The sequence below is a fragment of the Triturus cristatus genome, chromosome 7 (genome assembly GCF_964204655.1).
Source record: "Triturus cristatus chromosome 7, aTriCri1.1, whole genome shotgun sequence".
In the NCBI taxonomy this organism is placed as follows: Eukaryota; Metazoa; Chordata; class Amphibia; order Caudata; family Salamandridae; genus Triturus; species Triturus cristatus.
In genome coordinates, this window is record NC_140590.1 from 522,768,911 (window position 1) to 522,791,348 (window position 22,438).

The following is a 22,438-nucleotide window of genomic DNA, read 5'->3' on the forward strand; positions in this document are numbered from 1 at the left end:
AGCAGGATGGAGCATTCCCCCATCCAGAAGCAGTTGGAAGCCAGCACAGTATACCAAACAAACTTACAGGTAAGTAGCCAGTACATGCACCCACCCATTTGGCACAAATTAAATGGTGCCATATGACAACACCAGCCCTCTCATTGCACAAAGAGGCACACCTACCCCATTGCCAAGCACAGTGTGCACACAGGTAAGCTAAGGAAACTGCCACAGCTACCAAAGTGTGACACACCAATGCACAAGTAGAAGAAAGTCAGGGTACAATCATGCACAGCACCTAGTTACATGTGCATCGCCATGGGGCAAGTGCAACAAGGACCATTCGAAAAATATGAAAGCATGTGTGGTGGTACAAATCAAGATATGCACATGACAGGACAAAGGTATGCAGGAGATGACAATGGCCAGTCCATGGCAGATGTGACGTCTGCCAGGTCAGACAAATAAACAATGAGTTCTCAATTAAACACATGTTGTGCCAGGCCCTAGATGGCAACAAGTCCCTGTAATCCTTAATTGTGCACGGGTCGCATGGTATGCCTTGACACCTCACACCATGGACAAGTAATGCCTGTACCACTGCATCATGTCAGGAAGCACAGTAGTGCACAGAGTAAACAATGTGATGATCTGTCAATTGTGCAGTGTACAAAAAGTGAATGACACACATCTATCATAAAGCTTGCCGGGTGCACTACAATGACCATTTCCCATCTGATCCACAGGTGTCCAAGAACTCACTGCAGAGGACAACACCAGCAACCTGCAGAATCAGTCTCCCCCCGGTACATGGACTCTCGGATGTTGACTCCTAGGATGCCATGGACGATGAGCTGGAAGCCGGCCCATCTGGTGTGCCAGGGAGTAACAGGTCCCAGGACCCCATCGTCCCCCCCACCACATCTGCGCCAACAACTTCACAGCAGACCCCTGCTGTCACGGCCTGTGCGGCCAACGTCACCACCAGTGCTGCCTGCAACACCCTCCCTGTCCTAGAGGATGACCAGCACACACCACTGACGGAGGAGGGCAGGGAGAGAATGCGGGTGCCCACAGTGGTGAGGTAACAGGTCCGTGGCAGCAGGGCAGGTTGGAGGGGCAGGGTCACTCACGGACACCAGGAGGCTGGGTCCCAATCCCTGGAACACATCACCAGAGTCCTGGGCGCATACGAACAGGCCCAGGGACAAACGGGCCAGTCGGACGAACTGTTGCACGAGCTCATCCTGCTGCTGAGGTCCATCGACACCCGCATGGGACAAATCGTGAACCTCTTGGGCCAGCAAGTGGTGGTACTGAGGGACAGGCATGCACCACAGACAACACCTCCACCTCCCTCTGGTGGGCCGCACGATGACAGTTCACCATCCTCCCCTGCGCCCACAGAGAGGGATGAGTCCTCAGACCCCACTGGCCCTGCAGCAGGGCCCCGCCAGCCAAATGATGAAGGGGCCGTCCCAAGAAGACCCTGGGAGTATCTGGAGGCAAAGCACCTGCCAGACACCTGTCACGGAGCCAGCCATGATGGCAACCCTCTCCACCACTGCATTGACTTTTTGGACTGTCCTTCCCCACACTGCCTTGTGAATGGCATCAGTCTGTTGGACTGGGTCACCACATCAATGTGGTGACTACTCGATTATCTCACCTACCACAACTATCAACTCACTGCTCCGCTCCCCCCCAATGGAAATGTACACCCCTTCTTGCATTGCAAATAAAATATCTTTACACACATGTTGTCGTGTTTGCTCCGTCTTTATTGCAGGATGTAGTCTTCAACATGATCACAATGTACCAGGAGCATGGGCTGTATGTAGGCAAGGAGAAGTCGAAGGCACTTAGGGAAACACAACAGAACTACTTTCACTGGTCTGGGTGTGGCATCACAGACATCACACAACCCCTACCATCAGGATAACCCAACAGGCACATGTCACAATGGGCAACAAGTGTCAACATACACGTCCTGTAGATGTTCCCAAATGACCTGTCCCAGAAACATTGCCAACCACCACTGAGTCTACAACTGGCTGCTGCTACAATTCTCACATGCCCCTTCACGACAACAGCAATATCAGCATACAATGGGTATGTTGCACACTGACACCCACCTTCAAGTGAAGTAGCAGGTGATGAGCTGTTCATGTAGGTCAACACCTTCCTCCTCTCCACTGTCCTCATCACTGGACAAGGCTTGGTTTGCAGGCTGGGGCCTTGGGTCCTCACCATCATCCAGGAGCAGGGGAATCTCCTTGCGAATGGCTAGGTTGTGGAGCATGCAGCATGCCACTACAATCTGACACAGCTTCCTGGGTGAGTATGCCAGTGCACCTCCGGTCTTGTCCAGGCAGCAGAAACATGCTTGAGCAGACCAAAAGTACGCTCCACTACACGCCGTGTCCTCCCATGTGCCTCATTGTAGCGGACTTCAGCCGGGGACCTGGGATTCCGCAGTGGGCTCAGCAATCAGGAACGGTTGGGATATGCAGAGTCACCTAGGTATGACAAACACAAATAGACATTGCAATGTCGCAGAAGCTGAGGGCAGCAGGTCACACACCCAGCACGCCACATGACTAGGCATACTCACCCACAATCCATGCACGCTCGGGAAGCAGATTAGCCATCAGCTGGAGCACAATGTTGTTCCGCAGGATGTAAGAGTCATGGGCCGAGCCTGGGAATTTGGCACATACGTGGGAGATGGTCATATCTGCCAGGCACACCACCTGCACATTGATGGAGTGGTAATGCTTGCGATTGCGGTAAATGTGCTCACTTGCCTGTGGTGGCACAAGTCCGACATGGGTGCAATCAATGGCACCAACAACATTGGGTATGTGTCCAAGGGGATAGAAGTCTCCCTTCACAGCTGGCAATTCAGCACCCCTGGGGAAATGGATGTATCTGTCCTTGTATAGCATCATGGCGGACAGAACATCAAGCAGCATGTTGAACATTGGTTGTGACATCCCACCAGCGCTGGCCACTGTCTCTTGGAACGATCCAGTGGCAAAAAAATGCAGGGCCGCCATCACCTTATAAGTAGAGGTGAAAGCTGTTGGATATGTCCTGCGAGGCCGCAGGTGGGGCTCCAACAGATCACAAAGGGTTTTCAGGGTGGCTCTGTCCAGGCGGCATTTCTGTATGATCGCAACATCCTCCATGTCCTCCAGCACCATCAAGTGACGAGTCAAATTTGGCCTCCTCCTATTGGAGATGATAGTGAACACATGTCAATGCAATACATTATGAGATGTGCACAGCACATCACGTTCTGCATGACACAATGACAACAATGATTGACATCAATCTTGACTAACAGACCAGCTCACATGTAGGGACACCTTCATGTACACAAAGGCCACACCTGTCAACTTACACAAAACAAGTACCTCAAACACCACCTTGGTCAATGTGAATGCACATAGGGATACGGCTACATTTCAAATGGGCCCGCCTGGGAGTATAGCATCCAGCATATGTGTAACTAATCTAAACCACTGTCTCATACCTAGGTGCTGTACCTGTCACACCTCAATGCGTCATTACAACCTGGCACACATCCACCACACAATGACCACAGTCGGCGATGGAATGACGAATGTGTGCATGAGCAGACATGAGAGGCAATGCAACATAGTTCATCATTCATTGAGACGAGCATCGTTGTGATTGTCACTGCACCTCAACACATTGACATGTGTACACATTGTGGAGTCCAGAACAACACTGTCCTGCGTACACCAACATCAAATCCATAAGTGACATGTGAGTGGGGACAGGCCAATCTACGAAACACACACACAAACATGGCATGTGTAGCCATCAGTGGAGTGAATGGAAAATTGGCCTTGTGTGCACAGTGATGTTCCATTGACCATCTTGGCACTTTGCCCTGTTGATGTTTGACAGATGGGCATTGCGATTGTATGGCACCCAATTTGCGGAAGCTACCGCCTGGCCCCAGCGGGGGGTCACCAGCACCCCCATTCACACAAGTGCGGTAGTCATAGGCATGGAGAAATGCCCATATGGCGGTGTGCATGCTCCACCACCCAAATCGCGGTGCCTCGTGTCAATGCATGGCACCCATATCGTGGTAGCTACCGCCTGGCCCCAGCGGTGTGTCACCAGCACACCCATTCACACAAGTGCGGTAGTCATAGGCATGGAGACATGCCCATATGGCGGTGGGCATGCTCCGCCACCCATATCACGGTAGCTACTGCCTGGCCCTGGCGGTGTGTCACCAGCATCCCCCATTCACACAAGTGCGGTACTGATAGGCATGGAGACATGTGGAAATGGCGGTGGGCATGCTCCGCCACCCAAATCGCAGTGCATCGTGTCAATGCATGGCACCCATATCGTGGTAGCTACCTCCTGGCCCCAGCGGTGTGTCACCAGCACCCTTATTCACATAAGTGCGGTACTGATAGACATGGAGACATGTGGAAATGGCGGATGGCATGCTCCGCCGCTAAAATCGTGGTAGCGCACACCGAGCCCCTGCAGTGTGTCACCGCCATGGAGCTTGCCCTAGAGCCAATGTGAAGCTCGATAGCGGTGGCATGATGCAATTTTGAAGATCGCAGTAGGCGTGCTCCGCCACCGCGGAGGCGGACATTGGCTGCATTTGAAAGATGCACCATCGCGGTAGCACACTCCGGGCCCCAGAGTTGTGTCACTGCCATGGAGCATGCCCTTACAGCCAATGGGAGCCATGATTGTGGTGACATGATGCAATTTTGAAGATCGCGGTAGGCGTGCTCTGTCGCCGTGGAGGCAGTCATTGGATGTATTTGAAAGAGGCAGACCTGGACCCCCAATTGCTGCAGCTTGGCACCTTTGAATCGACCCCAGGGAGCTATATATGTGTGGGAGTGAGCCTCACATTGCCACTGCTCCCAGAGCCTGCAGCCTGAGATCCCTCACCTGCTTCTGCCTCCACGGACTGCTGCCAAAGACCCCTCACCTGTTGCTGCCTCCAGGGACTGCTGCCAGAGACCCCTGATCTTCTGCTGCTGCCTCCTGGGACTGCTGCCAGAGACCCCTCACCTGCTGCTGCCTCCAGGGTCTGCTGCAAGAGACCCTTCATCTGCTGCTGCCTCCAGGGACTGCTGCCAGAGACCCCCCTCCTGCTCCTGCCTCCAGGGACTGCTGCAAGTCCCTGCCAGAGACACCCCACCTGCTGCTGCCTCCAGGGACTGCTGCCAGAGACCCCCCACCTGCTGCTGCCTCCAGGGACTGCTGCTAGAGACTCCCCACCTGCTGCTGCCTCCAGGGACTGCTGCCAGAGACCCCTCACCACCCAATTCTGCCGCTGTTGTCTCATGTCCACAGGGATGGCAAGGACAGAGAAGATCTGTGCTAGGCCCTTTATGAGCGAGGAGCTGGAGGTCCTGGCGGACGAGGTGCTCACACAGTACCCAAGGCTATATGGTGCCCCAAATGTCATGGTAAGCCTTTGACAGTGGTGGGGTAGGGCAGGGGGGCCACACATTTAGTTGGACTGATGCAGTATGTGCCTGGGAGTGTGGTGTAGTGTCATGCACTGCCTGACATGCTGTCTCCAGTGGGAGGGTGTGTACCCAATGCCACAGCTTTCCATCCCTGCACATGTATGTATGAGTGACCTGTGTTGTCAGCCATACAGTGACACAGAAGGTTGTTCATGTTGTAATCAGGACAGTAATTGCTTGGCTGGATGGCTGTGTGTACCCCTGTAGTCCATCTCAGTGTGAGCCCAGCTGGCCTGCACAGTCCCCACCTACAGAGACAAGGACACCTCACTTAACTTACAGAGTATGACATCAGTCTTTTCACATTGCACTCCAGCTATGGGCCATCTCAGCACTGAATTTTGCACACAACTGCCCTTGCGAATGGCATTTTTTATTTGTGAGATCATGTCCCTTAATGTGACCACCATGACACATTCATCTATTCACAGGACAGGGACATTGATGGCTGGCAGTCTTGGACACAGTGAGTCCACCCCCAAACACAGGTTGACATGTGATGTATGTGTTGCTCAAGCCAACAATGGACTGGAGATGTGGGCAGGCTACATGGGTGTTTCAGTGATGGCATCCTGCATGTGCGTGAGATGTGCAGGGACTGTGTTCCCCTCACACCTGCATGCTTTAACATCAGCTTTTCCCATGCAGGTGTCCCATGTGAACTGTACTATAGTCTCTGATTGACCTATCGTTGGATATGTGATGATTTTGTATCTTGCTGCTATACTGATAGATGTCGGTACATGACACTGTGTCACTGATCATTTCCCCCTCATTTTGCGAAGGTGCGAGCTCTGGGGGTCTCAAACCGACAGCGCACCCATTGCCACAAGAGATGGGACGACATCAGCCGGCTGGCAAAGAATGTGGTGGAGATGACCTTGGGGCTGCTTCCTCGCACTGGGCATTCGGCACGGCGCAGCATGACACCACTATTGGGGTGCATATTGACACAGCCTGAGCTGGATGCACGTTTGAAGGAGCATCAGCAGCAAGCCAGGGATGAGCATTTGGGGAGTCTGACTTTGACTGGGAGTGGCTGCATGTGTACAGAGCCTGTGCCAGCGCTGGCCTATGTGATGTTGGTAGTGTGATGCTGTGGCAGGTAAGTGGCTGCTGGCCTGGGTGCCAGTGGCATGCATTTGCCCTACCTTTACTTACAAAGGTGATTTGGATGCTGTGCCTTCACATTACATTCTGAGTTGTGCTCTTCAGGTTTCTTCTGCATTGGGGTAGTCTTGGGAATCCCATGGGAGGGAATGGCAGTGTGCCCGATCTGACTGTGCGTACATCAATGTGTCCATTGCATGCATCCAGATTGGGGATGCCTACACATATGACAGCAATGTGCACCATTCTATTGTCCCCAAGGAACGACATGGTGGGTGGCATGGGCTAATGTCCATTATGGACTGTCATGTTGTAGTCTGGGTCTGTGTTGTCCCTTCCTATTCCATCCAGATCTGTCATTGGCAACAAGCACTGTGCCCCCATCATGTCCCTAGGTGTGCTCAGAGCTAGTTGTGTGTCTGTTTGAACAGAGCCACAAGCAGGGTGTTGTGCTGTGTGGTCATCACATGGCTCACTCATGCCTGAGCTTCCAGTTTCCACGCACTGATTAAGTCAATATAGTGAGTTGGCACAATGTGATTGCACAGGGTGGTGTGCAACATGTAGATTTGGTCTTCTTTTGTGATGCATTGCTTGCATATGTTTGTCCTGTTGCTGTCACAGACCTGACCCAACATTTCTCTCTCTCATGCAGCATCACCTGTGGTCACGGAGGGACAGGAGACAGACACCAGTGGGGGTGAAACTAGCACAACAGCTGCCCAGGAGCCCACTGACACAGATTTCACCAGCGCCTCAGAGGGGGACAGGAGACTTCTGGAGGAATCCCAGCCTGAGATGCAAAGCACCACATCATCCGATGCCAGCGGGGATGCATCCATGTTGGAGGGCACAGGGAACGGGGACTCTGCATTGACTTTCACCACACAGCAGCCAGTGCCCACCCTCCCTGCCACTTCCTCTGGTGCTGCCCGTGTCCACCTCAGTAAGAGGGGAAGAGTGTCCTTCATCCCTGGCATCACTGCTGAGTCTGTGGACCTGTTGCGCCAGCTGTGTGTAGGCCAGACAGCTCTCCTCAATGCCTTCATTGACCACGACAAGAAATTGGCCCAGGTGGTTGCTTTCATGGAGCACATACATTCATACGTGGGTGGGCTGCACGGGACAGTCCAGGCTTTGTCATCAACAGTGATGTCTGCCCTGCAACAGGCACATGCTTACAGTCCAGCTCCGATCCCTTTGTCCACTCCCCTGGCAGTGGACACGTCGGACGATAGTGACCACGGTCCACATATGTCAAAGTCACGATACAGCACACGAAGCACACAGCAGCAGCAACCCAAGCGGTCCCGGGCACAGACCCCATCCCCACAGAAAACTAAAGCCAGAGCACAGGGAGAAAAGCCTGTCAGGCGACACCAGTGGACGAAAAGCAAAGCAGAAGACCTCAGGCACACATGCCTCAGTGACATCCCCATTCAAGGACTCTCCTGTCCCTAAAGCATCGCGCAAAGAGAAGCATACAGTGTCTGTGCCCACCAAGGAGGTGGTGCATGCCAAGGGTACACCTAGGAAGGGCTCCAAGGCAGAATCACCAACCACCTCGACTCCCATTCCAAGCCCAGTGAAGCAGGGGCCAGAGGGCACTGTAGGGGTAACACCTAGTAAACAGGGGAAGGGGGTGCAGAGGCGAAGCCAGGCAAAGCGTTCCGCTGGGTCCAGCACATCACCAGAGGGGCTGCCAGCGCCTGCACCTGCAGCAGCTTTGGTGGTAAGAGTACCTGTTGTGCTCACACCACTTCCCATTGATCCACAGTCAGTCAAGCCATTTAGGATCCCCAAGAAGTGGAAGGGCACCCCTCCACAATCTCCCAGCCACACCATGTCTCCTGTCTGCATGACTCCACCTCCAGGTGCAACTACACCCCCTGGTCCAAGCAGCCCTCCGGCTTGCCAAGCCACTGATAGCTCTACCTCAGCTGTTCCGCTCTCTCCCCAGTCAAGTGCCCCGACATGCCTCGAGACACAGCTAGCTCCCAGTCCGCCTGACATCCAAGTCTGAGTGGTAGTCACCCTCTCACACCTGTCTCTCACACAGGTGGGCCTGTACTGCACATTGTTGCCCCCTGACTGTGTTACTGACCATGGAAAGGTACAGTCACACACATTCCCTGTGCAGCTTCTCATGGACATACTCTGCACCCTGAACTGGCCACTGGCCTTTTTGCTCTTTGCTGTGTTTAACTATTCCCTGTGCAGCTTCTCATGGACATACTCTGCACCCTGATCTGGCAACTGGCCTTGTTGCTCTTTGCTGTCTTGAACTATTCCCTGTGCAGCTTCTCATGGACATACTCTGCACCCTGAACTGCCCACTGGCCTTGTTGCTCTTTGCTGTGTTCAACTATTCCCTGTGCAGCTTCTCATGGACATCCTCTGCACCCTGAACTGGCCACTGGCCTTGTTGCTCTTTGCTGTGTTCAACTATTCCCTGTGCAGCTTTTCATGGACATACTCTGGACCCTGAACTGGCCTTGTTGCTCATTGCTGTGTTGAACTATTCCCTGTGCAGCTTCTCATGGACATACTCTGCACCCTAAACTGCCCACTGGCCTTGTTGCTCTTTGCTGTGTAGAACAATTCCCTGTGCAGCTTCTCATGGACATACCCTGCACCCTGAACTGGCCACTGGCCTTGCTGTTTTGCCCTTGCCTGTGCAGCTTCTCATGGACTCAGTCTGCACTTTGTCCTGCCCATTGGCCTTGCCGTTCACTGCCGTGTGCCCCCTGCCTGTGCAGCTTCTCATGGACATGCTCTGCATCTTGTGCCTTGCTCTTCTCTTCTCATGGTACCTATCTGTGCAATATGTGAATAAAGACAGTTGCTCCTGTTGTTTATTTTGTCAGTGTCCTTACTGAATAAAGTTATTGTGCTGTGTGTAAATGGTTTACTGTGCCACATGGTCTGTGTGGCACTTCAACATAGTCAATTTTTGGGCTCACTTACTCTCTTTTTCTTCAGGGGTGACAGTGTCTTCAGTTCTTCTCGACCCAGATACTTGTGTGGGCAATGGTGTCAATTTACAATGGTTAGCAGTAGTCATTTACTTAATTAGTTAATGTTGGCTATATTGTACACATGTCAGGTTGGGGGCACTGCCAGCACAGAGTGGGTTTCTGCACACAGTATTGCAGGCAGGCTGGCCAGGGTCATCATGTATGTGTGTTCTTCCTTTATGTGTGCCCAGTGGTGTATGTGTGTGGTCATCTTGTGATGGCCAGTCATCCTAGTCCCATGGCTTACTTTCCATTTGTTCTCTTGGATGGCCAGGTAGTGTGCAGTGTGAAGGGCGTGAGTTTGTGGGGAGTGTGTAGTGTGCACATGCCTCTGCACTGTCAACTATACACGTGTCACCCAGGAGTTGTGCGCCTGTTGTTTTGATTGTTCATCCCTGTGGATGTGGTTGTATGCCCATGTGTGAGTTGTATGTTGTGCACTGTGCAGTGTGTTGGTGTGTTCTTGCAGTTCTGTCTTACTCCTACTTGTTGTTTTTGTCACTTGCGAGTATGCAGAGAGTGTTACTGTCAAGTCAGTGTTGTGTTTTGTTGCACATCCATGTGTCTGGTGGCTGTTTGTGGGGACTGTGCAGACCTGCTGCTCCACACTGCCATTATGGTTATGCTTTCTCATGCATTGCTGTCACATGGTGCCTTCTTGCCTCCAGTGTGGCATGTTGTGTGTGTTGTCATTCCATCCCCTATCTGTGCTTCAGCTGCCTACCCATTGTGGGTCTGTACTCCCTCTCTCTGTGTATGGTACACTCCTGCCATGTATCCTACTGACATGCAGTACACTTCACTTCGGTGTCAGCTGTCCCCTTGGTTTATATGTGTGTGTGCCTCCCCATGACTTCATTTGTGACACTGTGCTTTGTGGTGCAGTTCTTTGGCCAGGGTCAATGTGCCACCCAGGGCATTTGCCCAATGGGTCATGTGTGATGTTCTGGTGCTGTTTGTCAGTCATGGTTGCTCCTATGCAGTTCAACTGTGTGTGCTGCCTAGTCCTCTGGTCAAGTTGTTTCCACCTTTGTGTCCCAGACTTGTGCATCTATTGGGTGTTGTGTTGGATGTATGTGTGTTGTTTGTGTTTTTGCTTCACTTCCTGGGTGTGATGTTGTCTTTATGCTGTGCTGTATGGTGTTGTGTGGGTTGCTGTTCTGTAACTGATGTCTGTGTGTGACTGGTATGCTTGGTGTGCGCACACAGCTTGTTGTGCATGCAGTGATGTGTGTGTATGTTGCCGTGTAATTGCCTGGTGTTCATCCCCTGATGTTCTGCTGTGTTTGCTATGTGATTGTTCTGCCTGTGCATCTGTTTGTTTGCTGTGGCTGTGTTGTTCTGTGATGGTGCACTTCTTGTGTGTGTTGTAGTATGTTGTCTGTGCATTGTTCCTGAGTGATGTGGTTGTGCACCCCTGTTGTGTCTGTGCTCCCATTGCCTTTCCCCAGTTTAGCTGCACAGGGCATGTCTGCTGTTGTTGTTGTGGCTCTGTGTGTGTTTCAGTTGGGTTATGTGTTTGTCTGTTGTATTTGTTTCCACATTTGTGGTGGCATCCCTGTGTGTGTGATGCTTGTGGCTGACCCCAGGGTGTGTGGTTGGTTGTTTGTGTGTGTAGTGACTGTCAAGTATTGCCAGTCTTTAGTGTGTTTGGCACTGGTGTTGTGTGCTGCTTGTGTGAGGGGGGTATGTGTGTAGATTCTTACTGGTGTTTGTCAGTCCTAAGGTGTGTAGATGGGCCCTGTGTGTAGTGCTGCTGGTGTACTCCTGTGAAGTAGTTGTATGGATGTGCGGCTGTTCACAGTTTGACTTCAGGGCCTTCCTTTCATCCTTGTGCCTATACATGGTTTGCCTTGCTGTCTCCTGTGTTGTTGAACTGAGCTGTCTGTGGTTTGAGTTCACTCACTGTGCCAGCCATGTGTGCTATGATGGTGTGAGGGTGTTGTTCTCTGTTCCTTGTGTTAATGTGATGTACACATGCTTGTTGTGTGTCTCCATGGCCTTCCATTTTTGTAAGCCCACTTTGGTTTCCCTATTTGTTGTGCTCCATTGCTGTTGGCATGTGGGGTGTGTATGTGTGTGTGTGTGTCAGTCTGTGGTATGTATGTGTGACTGTGCAGGCTGTGAGTCCATTTGGATGTTAATTCCTTGTATGTGTTCATTTGTTGCTTGTCCTCATTTTTATTTTCCTGAGTGTGGTGTTGTGGTGGTGTGGTGGTGTGTGTGTTTCCCTAGCCCTGTGCTACTGTCCTATATGCTGTGTGTTCCTGTGCAGCCACTCCTGCAGTGTCTGTCTCCCTGGTTGTCTGTTGTGTGGTGCAGGGTGTGTATTCACCTGACTTGTTGTTGTGCATGGGAGTGCACAGGAGGGGCACATGGCATGTGCCTTCATGGGGTGTGCTAGTGTGTGGTGGGAGGGGGTGTAGCCCTGTGGTCTTTGTGCCCTGCCCATGCCTGGTACTGGCCCTGCCTTCTGCATTGTGCGCATGTATTTCCTTGTGTTCGCCGCTGCGGTGACGTGACCGGGACATTGCTGCATGGTGGTGGTAGCTGTGTGTCCAGGATGCAGAGGGGTGTGGCAGGTGGGTGATGTGTGGGTGCCCTTGTGGATGTGTCCCTGTCCCCCCTAGGGTGTCTGATGTGGATTTCGACCCTGTGTCAGCCCATGTGTTGTGTGTTGTGTTTGTGTTGTTGCGTACATGCGGCGGCGTCTGCGGCAGTCCATGAATTCATGGTGATGTAGCAGGTACAGCACCGGAAAGACGTGTAGAGCTGGGTCCATGGCGGTCGTGACCGGGACTCTGGTTTCGCGCTCCGCTGTCATCCTAATTTGTGGAGCGGGGCAGACGTCACTACGCACGGCGGAGAGTCTCCATTGGCTCCCACCGCCACGGTGGCAGGCGCACTTTGATGGCGGTGCACGTCGCACCGCGGCTGTCGGGAAATGGCCTATGTTTGGCCATACTAATATGGCGGACGTGTGGGCCACTGCTCGCGGGTGGAAAATAGCTTTTTTTCGCACCGCCAGCACCGCCACCGCCCGACATCCTAATGAGCCCCTAAGTTTGGCGTGAAAGGGGCACTATTACCAAGCAGAATTAAGCCACTTAACATGGCTTTTAGCCACGTTATGTAGTTTGACGCTGCCTTGGTAATAGAACGCTGACCCTATCACCACCACAACATCACGAAAAGTGACGTTGTGGTGGCGATAGGGGCTTGGTAATATGCACCTCAATCTGAACCCTTCTGGGACATGCTACTAGAAACCTTGTCATGTAGTATAACGGCATGTATTCTTTTTTCCTTCTTTAGTTTTGCACTTTGTATGGCAGACTATCTAGCAGTGGCGTAACAAAACTTAAGCCCCCCCTGCAAAGTACATGGATGGGGCCTTCTATGCTCTAGACACAGACGAGCTCTCGGCCAAAGCCAGTGCACAGTGCCTGAGGGGGCCCCCTGGAGCTTGTGGCCCCCCTGCACCACGAGGGCTGCGGGGGCTATTGTTACCCCACTGCTATCTGGATTATCTATCTGAAAATGCTTGGTTAAATAAATCCTAGTGTGAAGTGGTCACATGGCGGGGGTTGTGACACGTGACAAGAACTCCCTTGGCAGCAATATGATTGGACAGTTCCGTTGCACCAACAAAGCCACCTTGTCCTTGCTGTAACTTGTGGTGTGTAGAATTGACAATTAACATCAATGAAAGGAGTGGAAAACAGGAGCGGGCACATCAAGCATGCTTAAGCACCTTTTTAATACAGCCCTCTGTGCACCTGCAAGAGAGGCTTTACTTTTTCTCACCTATTGCCAGGTAAAATTGCAAAGGCCCATTTCTCCAAAGTAACCCACACAATCAGTAAACATTAAAATAGAAGATGAATAGTTTTACACTTACTGTCTTATTTTGAAGCTGCAAACTCCGGTTCCTGGAGTGTTAATCTTTTTGGAAAACAGCACGTGACAACAACGTGAAATCGCGACTCCCTGGCATTGATTATTTGTCGCATCAAGCATGCTCCTCCCATGGGCACAGTCTCTTTCTCTCTCTCCCTCTCTCTCTCTCTCTCTCTCTCTCTCTCTTTTTCTCTTTTTCTCTTTTTCTCTCTCGGTTTCTCTCTCTTCTAACTTAAAGTAACCCTGCATTATTCAACCAAACCGGCTGAAGAACGTTAACACTTTATTATGAAATCTCCTCCCTGCACAGCAAATATTAAATCTCTGCTGATTCATACAGGGTCCCATCAAGTGACCTTGGAAAGTGCAATTTACATAATGCATCAACCACCTCTTGACTCTTAAAAATGTCATTGTTCAAACACGACTAGTACTGAAATGCCATAAGGGTCAACTAAGCCCTATCAGTTACGGCATGCTTGTGACTGACATCACCTTACACCCAATTCAGTTTAAGTTGCACATTGGCCTCACCTTGAGCAAACTAGTTTGGCATTCAGTCTTTCTCCCTCTCTGAGAGCCCGCATGCTGCTCTGCCTCCGAGGCTGCTTATAGACGGGTTCACGCCAACAACGAGAACCTAACCAATCCTGCAGCTGCTCTCATGCTGTTTTCAGCATGAGAGAAGCTTCAGGATTGGATGGATCAGGTTAACCCAGTGCTCCTTTTCCGACTGAGAGCCTGTGTCTGAAATCTCCTGTCTGTTAACACAGCTGGATTAGTGTGGGCTGAAGTGCGCATGTCAGGCTGTCCATAACAAGACAGCCGGCCAATCTAATATACGCACTCCTCACTTTACGTGTCATCCCTGCTGCTGCCAATCACTTATCAGGAATAACCCCACACTCGCCAGTGGCACGCACTGATGCACATCATAATAAACTGGTAATGAGACCATTTTAACAATTCATGAATTGTTGATTTACTGCTGTCCTAAAGAAGGAACTGCTGCTGGTGGAAATAGTAAATGTCACCGCTTAGTTTCCAACACATTCCCTCAATATGGTAAGTCTAGAGTAGGGATAGTTAATGTCACCCCTTTAGTGTTCAACACTTTTCCTCAATATGGTTAGACTGGAGTGGTAATAGTAAATGTCACCTCTTTACTGTCCAACACCTTCCCCCAATAAGGTTAAACTGGAGTGGGAATAGTAAATGTCCCCCATATAGTCTCCAAAACCTTCCCCAAATATGTTTAGATTGGAGTGAGAAAAGGTTGAGTAAATGTCACCCTTTTAGTGTCTTGCACTTTTTTAAAAATGGGTTATGTTTGAATGAGATTATTTAATTTTAGAATTTTAGGGACCGATTACAAGTTTGGTGGTCTTATCGCCATACCACTCTGGCAGCATTCCCAAGAAGACCGCTACCATGGTGATCTCCTGCCCACCGTATTATGATGTCACCGCTGGCCCAGAAACGGTGCTTCTGATGACAGGGAAATGTTTTTCATATATGTTGATGCATGTGTGTATATTTTGACTGCACACATATGCATGACATGTGAAAAAATACTCACTACCAGGCTTTCCCATTGCTGGAGTCTGGGCATGTGCGCCCAGTCCAGTAAATTGGTTAATAGTACAAAACGGACTTACCTGGATTTCAGCGCCAACAGGGTCGTTTTCTTCAGGGTCAAGATGCTGCTATGAAGGGGGGACCTGGAGGAAGACATCCATGTGGGCGATTGAAGGGTAGAAAAGGAAATGGGTGAGAATACACCCCAATTCCATCTATTCCACCGAATTCAAGCAGGCAGTCTTCCCAACATGGTCGGGTCATCAGAAAGTCAACTCCTAATTTGGATGGCGTGAACTTCTCGTTACTTCCCTGTGACACAGCCGTTGAGGTGATCTGCGAATGGCTGGTGGTGGCGGTGGTGCTCCAGCCGTCTTTCGTTCAATAAACCGGCAACATCGTAATACGACGGGCGGACCGCCAACTGTGCGCAGGGTTTCCGACTCTGTTTCGACAGCAGCTTGCTTTCCGCAAAACTTGTAATCAGGCCCTTAGTCTGAATTAAATTCTTTATTTTAATTGTATCACTATGTAGTAGAAATAGGTTTTGTTATTTTATTAGTATTGTTGGTTTTATGAAGTACAATAAAAAATTAGGGGGTCACTACCATGCTGGGCGGACAGACCGTCCATCCAACCACTGTAGCCATGATCCGATTCTGACCGACGAGGGTGGGAAAGTTCCCCTTGCTGTATTACGATGCATCTGCTGTTCCTGCGCCAATCTCATCTACAGCGGTGCACATAGCCCCAGATATGTTTCTGCAAGTGCATACAAAGTCACAGGAAACATGGTAATTGTACATAACATGCATGACATATGTGGGGATATGCATTGTGCTCCTTGTACCCCGTTAATGAAGTGTGGACGAATGTGCACAGTCCAGTTAATGGCGATACATACTGCAGAAGGACTTACCTGGATTCCCGCTCTCAAATGGTTGTTGACATCAGAGTTCAACTGCTCAGGAGTAGGGGAGACTTGGAGAAAAGGATCTACAGCAAAGACTCCTGGAAAGAAGCGAAATTGGGTGTGTATGCATCTCAAAACTTTAGTTTCCAATTACTCGAGGCAGTCGGTAGGCCCGCCGTGGTCGGGTCGTCAGAAACCAATCATTATTTTATGTACAAAGTGATTTAAAAAAATAATTATTAATGATTATTTAATTATTTTGGTGATAATATTGTAGTAGATAATAGATATTGTGTGAATTGATATTATTTAAAGGCAACAAAATATTTTTGTTTCTGATATTTCGGTTTTCGATATATAGGTTATAATCAATATTTGTGACAACAATATTTGTGTTCTTAATATTTGTGGTTCTTTAGTAGTTAAGTATAAGAAGTTGATATTTTCGTTATTAATATTTAATTTCTGAAATGTATTGAGTTTTATTGATATTGTGTGAGTGATCCAAAATAAGACAAAAGGTTAATTTCTTTGGAGATTAATTGTGCCTTTCACATTTAATATGGTAGAGTAGAATTAAATGTATTGAAGTGATATTATTCTTAATCCTACCACTTCCGTTTCTGTTCTCCTTTTCATTAAAAGCAACAAGACTCTAACAAACGTTTTGTAGAAAAGAAAAACATGTAAAATTCTTATGTAAAATACTGTTGAGCAGGAAGAGAAAAGAAGATTTGAACCTACCAGACTTTGAAAAAGTGACAGAATCAGACTGTAATATGATAATTTGTAGCAAAACTCTACTTCAATTGGCGCATGCTACAAGTTGTACTGGAGCAAATATGTCTCTTTCCTTGATGAATCTTTCAAATATTTGGAAATCACAATCTTTACGAGCAGGATAGCAGCTATCATGAACCTGAACAAAAAAACACAACAATCAAAATCAGAGAGATAATAATTATGCGAAAGTTAGATGTGGAAGAGATGGTGGCTTATCAGCTAGTTTCCCTGTCCAAAGAGGGGTAAGGCAGGGGTGTGTCCTGGCTCCCACCCTGTTCTGTCTCTACGTAAATGGCCTCATTTCCCATCTAAACGACGTTCCAAATAGAGATGCTCCACGACTTGCGGGCATAGGCATTTCAGCTATTATGTTCGCTGATGACACTCTTCTTTTGGCTAAGACCCCTATGGGGCTTCAACGACTCCTTGATGGTTTTGTCTCTTTTTGCATTGATCGGGGGCTGGAGATCAATACGGCTAAGACAAAATTCATGATCTTCAACCCCCCTAGGTCTCTGCGCCCCAATCCGACCATTAATGGTATTAGCCTAGAGAGAGTCAATACTTTTGAGTATTTGGGACTAACTCTGAATGAAAAAATGACGTGGTCCCATCATCAGACAAAATCAAATTTAAAGTTAACTCAAAAGGTCGCGGGCATTTTGAAACTATGGAATCAATCAATGACTCATCCTATTGGCCCGCCTTTGGAAATTTACAGAATGCAGGCTCGCGGGGCTTTAATATACGGGGGTGAACTCTGGGGCAATAATTGTGCACCGGAAATTGCCGTCACGGAAAATAAGTTCTTACGGAACCTGGCTGCTCTTCCACCGAGCACGCCGCTTCTCCCCCTCAGGCTTGATATGGGTTTGAGACCAATAAAGGAGGAACTAGGTGTGAAGCCTTTAACCGTCTGGAGACGACTCTGGATAACCCCTGAACTTATGAGCTACCGTTCCGAACTCACGGAACTTTACCAACACCCAGCTCTATGTAATATTCCATGGCTAAAGTACGTCAAGGATGAATTTATGAGGTTGGGTCTTTCGACCCTGTGGACCAAACCTCTTGAGGCCTGTGCTACTATATCTCGTAAAAATTTGGTTGAATTATATCACAACCGTAATCTCACTGCTTCTCTTGCAAGTGTTACCCTGGGGTCAATGACTAATACTTTTTTAGCAATCAAGGATTACTACAATCCAGAAACAGTGCTGGATGATATTAATCCCATTCGCCTCAGGAAATTATTCTTGCAATGGAGATATAATGCACTTCCCATTAGAGCCCTCACCAGCCAATGGCACCCGCCTACACTGAAAAATTGTCCTGCTTGTCCCAACGAGCAAGAGGACGAAATTCATTTAATGTTATTTTGTCCTTTCTATACAAAATTAAGGAAAAAGTGGATAATTCCCATTTGCAGAAATTGGGGTTTTAGGCATCATTTACATGCCTATAGATTATTGAAATCTGTTTTATCCCCTCCTACTGTATTTGCTATCAGCAAGTATTTAGCAGCTGTATGGAACATTAGAAGAACTCTTTTGTTGAACTAAATTTTAAATCGTATTATATGTGGTTCTTTTATGCTGCAAATACCTCTGTAAATGATGTATCCATTCTAAAACATAGTTGTTTTTATTCCTGTAATTTTTGCATTTTTGTTTGTATTTGTATGGTATTTCTTTTATGACTCCTTGAGTCGAAATAAAGATTTGAAAGATTAAAGATGTATTGATATTGTGTGAGTGATCCAAAATAAGACAAAAGGTTAATTTCTTTGGAGATTAATTGTGCCTTTCACATTTAATATGGTAGAGTAGAATTAAATGTATTGAAGTGATATTATTGTTAATCCTACCACTTCCGTTTCTGTTCTCCTTTTCATTAAAAGCAACAAGACTAACAAACGTTTTGTAGAAAAGAAAAAAATGTAAAATTCTTATGTAAAATACTGTTGAGCAGGAAGAGAAAAGAAGATTTGAACCTACCAGACTTTGAAAAAGTGACAGAAAACTTTTGTCATCAGACATGTAATATGATAATTTGTAGCAAAACTCTACTTCAATTGGCACATGCTACAAGTTGTACTGGAGCAAATATGTCTCTTTCCTTGATGAATCTTTCAAATATTTGGAATGCACAATCTTTACGAGCAGGATAGCAGCTATCATGAACCTGAACAAAAAAACACAACAATCAAAATCAGAGAGATTATTTTCTCTCCAGGAAAAGTGGTGTATTCCCAGATCAAAATCAATATACAATAATTGCACTGGCAGCCATGCAGCAAACTGAAGCCTAATCACCTTTCAGAAGACAGAACATTTATTTTGTGCGCCAAGTTAGTAGCAGATGAGAATATTTGCCTGCAAGAGTTTGGACAATATCCAAAGCTGTTTGGAATCCCCCCCAAATTACACATTCAGATTTCATCTAGTTTAAGCCACCTCACTGATAAACATGCATTCAAAAAGTACCAATGAAAGATAAATGTGTTTTCGAGATTATATGTTAAAACGAGAAGATACCTGAAACACAAAATTATTAGAAATAAAATAGTATGTTGAACTCCTGCCCAAATCGAAGGGCAATCGTCAACATAACTGACCCAAAAAGTGCAAGGTACAAGGCTAAGCATGATCATGTAATCTGGCATTTTCCACTTGCTCGGGCGTTTCAGAACTATGACAAAATGATAAAAAATAGACCTTCTCTCGTGTCTCAATATTGATTTAAAAAAAGAAAATACACCACAAATTAATGAGCTGTGAAAAAGATCTAAAAATCAATTCACAAAATTAACAAACTCAGCAAGCCTTGTTCACCAAGTTCTTTTAAAAACTGGACTTCTTCCTTTTATTAAAGAAGACAGTTAACTCTGTAACTCCTTGATAGCAATATGAGTCAAGGAAAACTCTTGAAACTGCAATAACACTCTTGGTGGACATTGTCTGTTACATCAGGAAATGTACTGCTCTTGTGCCATCTCTTTCAAAAAAAGTCTAATTGCGAAAGCATGTTCTCAAGGATTGGAAGCCAGTAGACTCTTACCTAATATAAAAGGACAGACCGAAAAACCTGTGAACCTTAGACTGATATGTTACATTTTTGCTTTACTGTATATCTTCTCCCTCTCTAGGGTAAGTCTTGAAACAAAAATTGTATTGTGTTGTAGTTGTATTCAGTAGCTGTCATGTCACAACATATATATACTAACCTACCTGTTTGTACTTACTTAATTTCACTTTTATCAGTTTCTTTCACTCTCATTGAGATATATATGTGTTAATGATTTTTTGTCTAATGTAATTCACATAAAAATGTAAATGAAAAGCTTTGAACAGCATATGAACTCTGAATAATAGCTATTTCTTTTACCCAACTCTATAGGACGCTTTTTACAAACCTTTGAAAAATTAAATAGTGAGCAGCCTTGTCCGATTTGAACCCGTTGTGTGGAGCCAGCTCCTTGTTACTAGACTCTAACTCTGAGCTGTCTTGCAAGAGATCACTGTTCTTTTAGGGGAGGTCCCAGAGCCAAAGAAGAGAGACAAAGGCAGTAAGCAAACAGAGGGGCATATTATCAAGCACGGCATTAAAATTATCGCCGCTTTAATGGCAGAAAACTGCTCTGGAGAATTCCCATAGAAGCCCATGTTCACACCAGAATGGGCTTCTCTTGGAATTCTCTTCGGCATATTATCTAGCCCATTATCGCCGCTTTAGCGGCAGTTTTTTGCCGCTAAAGCGGTGATAATTTTAACGCCGTTTCTTGATAATATGCCCCAGAGATAGTCTCTGGTGGGCTCTCTGCTCTTATTGCACCACCTAGATAGACCATCAGTCTTCTTATTGCTGCCGGGGAATATCAATAGGAGCTGCTGCTCCTTTTTTAATTGAGTGGGTCATGCATAATGAACTAGCAATCCATTTCCAGCACCTACTGCATGGGTCATGCCTTTCCACCTCAAATGAAGAAAACATCCTGTGGATGAGAGATCATCAAAGGCACTCCTAATTGATTTTCATTGATAGGATCCTTGGAAAAATCCATAACTTGAAAGGAATTCATTGATCTGGCCCTGGCTATGCACCATTGAGACAGGAGCATTCATTGTTCAGTATATTCTGTATGGACAGCATTCATCCTCACAGGCAGCCTTGAGTTTATTGATTTGGCCAAATTTCAGCCAACATTTTTTTATTTGTTTCATAAAGCTTCAACATGCCACAGTTACTGCAACTTCAGAGCAGTCTGGACAATCCAACTCTCTGACGGCTAAATAAGACAAGTTCCTGATTGAACAAAATGGCAAGCAATATTTGAGCATGGGACATGAGAAATTCATATAATTTGCTTTTGCATAATATTGCAAAAATCCTCAAAACTACGAAATTAGACGAAATACAAAACAGGCATTTAGCGCTATGTCCTAGCATGAAATCTGAAACTAAGGATGCATTTCACGCTAATAAAAAGCGCTGTGAACAGCATCTGCTCATGTCCTGATCATTTGCATTGTGCCGGTGCTAAAGGCTTGCTGTGATGTAATTACACCATGTGATGTAATAGTTTAGTTTCTTGAAATTCCTGTACCAGGCATAACACAAAATCTGTGAAATTAAGCTAGATTACACCAGTATTACTGAAATCTTGCCCAGACCAAATTTTTGTAGACAATATATATTAAACGGCAATACAAACACTGCCTACAGCAACTTTTCTGGTGCACAGTATGCCATTTATAGTGTATAATTTAAAAGACTCAAACCAGTTTTTTAAAGTGTCGCTGTGTGCAGTGTTTCGATAAAAGTGTGTTCCCAATTGAATTTTTGGCATCGCAGAACTGGTTTGAAAATTATATTTATATTTTGCCTTCAACTTTGTATTGTAATTAATTAATTCAAGTCTTGAGAAAGCCCTATGCTAATGATGCATGATTACTGAAACTTGTTGCTGGTCACCATTGGATTGAATATTGTCCAGATTCTCTAAACTATAGGACTATAAACTAATAGGACTATAATGCTTCTGCTCGTGGTTATCTTACAGGTTTTTTTTAATGCAGTTTTGTGTAGCAAAATCAGGACCAGAAGGTATTGGAGCGCTCTTCATAAGCACCAGTTACATTATACAAGGGCGCTTTAATTTTGTATGCATGGGACATTAAGGGCCTGATTTAGATCTTGGCGGACGAATTACTCTGTCACAACAGTGACGATATCCTGTCCACCAAAATATAAATCTCATAGGATATGATAGGATTTCTATTTCGGCGGATGGTATATCCATCACCGTTGTGACGGAGTAACCCGTCCGCCAAGATCTAAGTCAGGACCTTAGGGGCATATCAACAAGGGCTTTATCTCTGCTTTTTTGGCTTTAAAAGCCAAAAAAGGAGAGATAAAACTAGCGCCCTATCAACAACAGGGTGCTAACATGCAAATTTGCATGTTAGCACCCTTTTACTCTACGCTTCCCCTTGCATCTCTAATGAGATGCAAAGGGGGCGTTCCAGAGTAAAATAATAGGAGAAATGTCGCTAAGCGACATTTCTCCTATTATCAAGAATGTCGCTAACCCTGTTAGAGACAAA

At 47.1% G+C, this 22,438-nt stretch overlaps 1 long non-coding RNA gene across 1 annotated transcript in view; it reads left to right on the forward strand.

Annotated features, from left to right (window-relative positions):
* Positions 1 to 1,713, forward strand: part of LOC146810008 (uncharacterized) — a 59,955-nt gene extending 58,242 nt beyond the window's left edge. Inside the window, exon 4 of the long non-coding RNA XR_014965618.1 lies at positions 729 to 1,713. This is a non-coding gene — a long non-coding RNA (uncharacterized LOC146810008). The remainder of the gene's footprint in view (positions 1 to 728) is intronic.
* Positions 1,714 to 22,438: the final 20,725 nt, after the last annotated feature.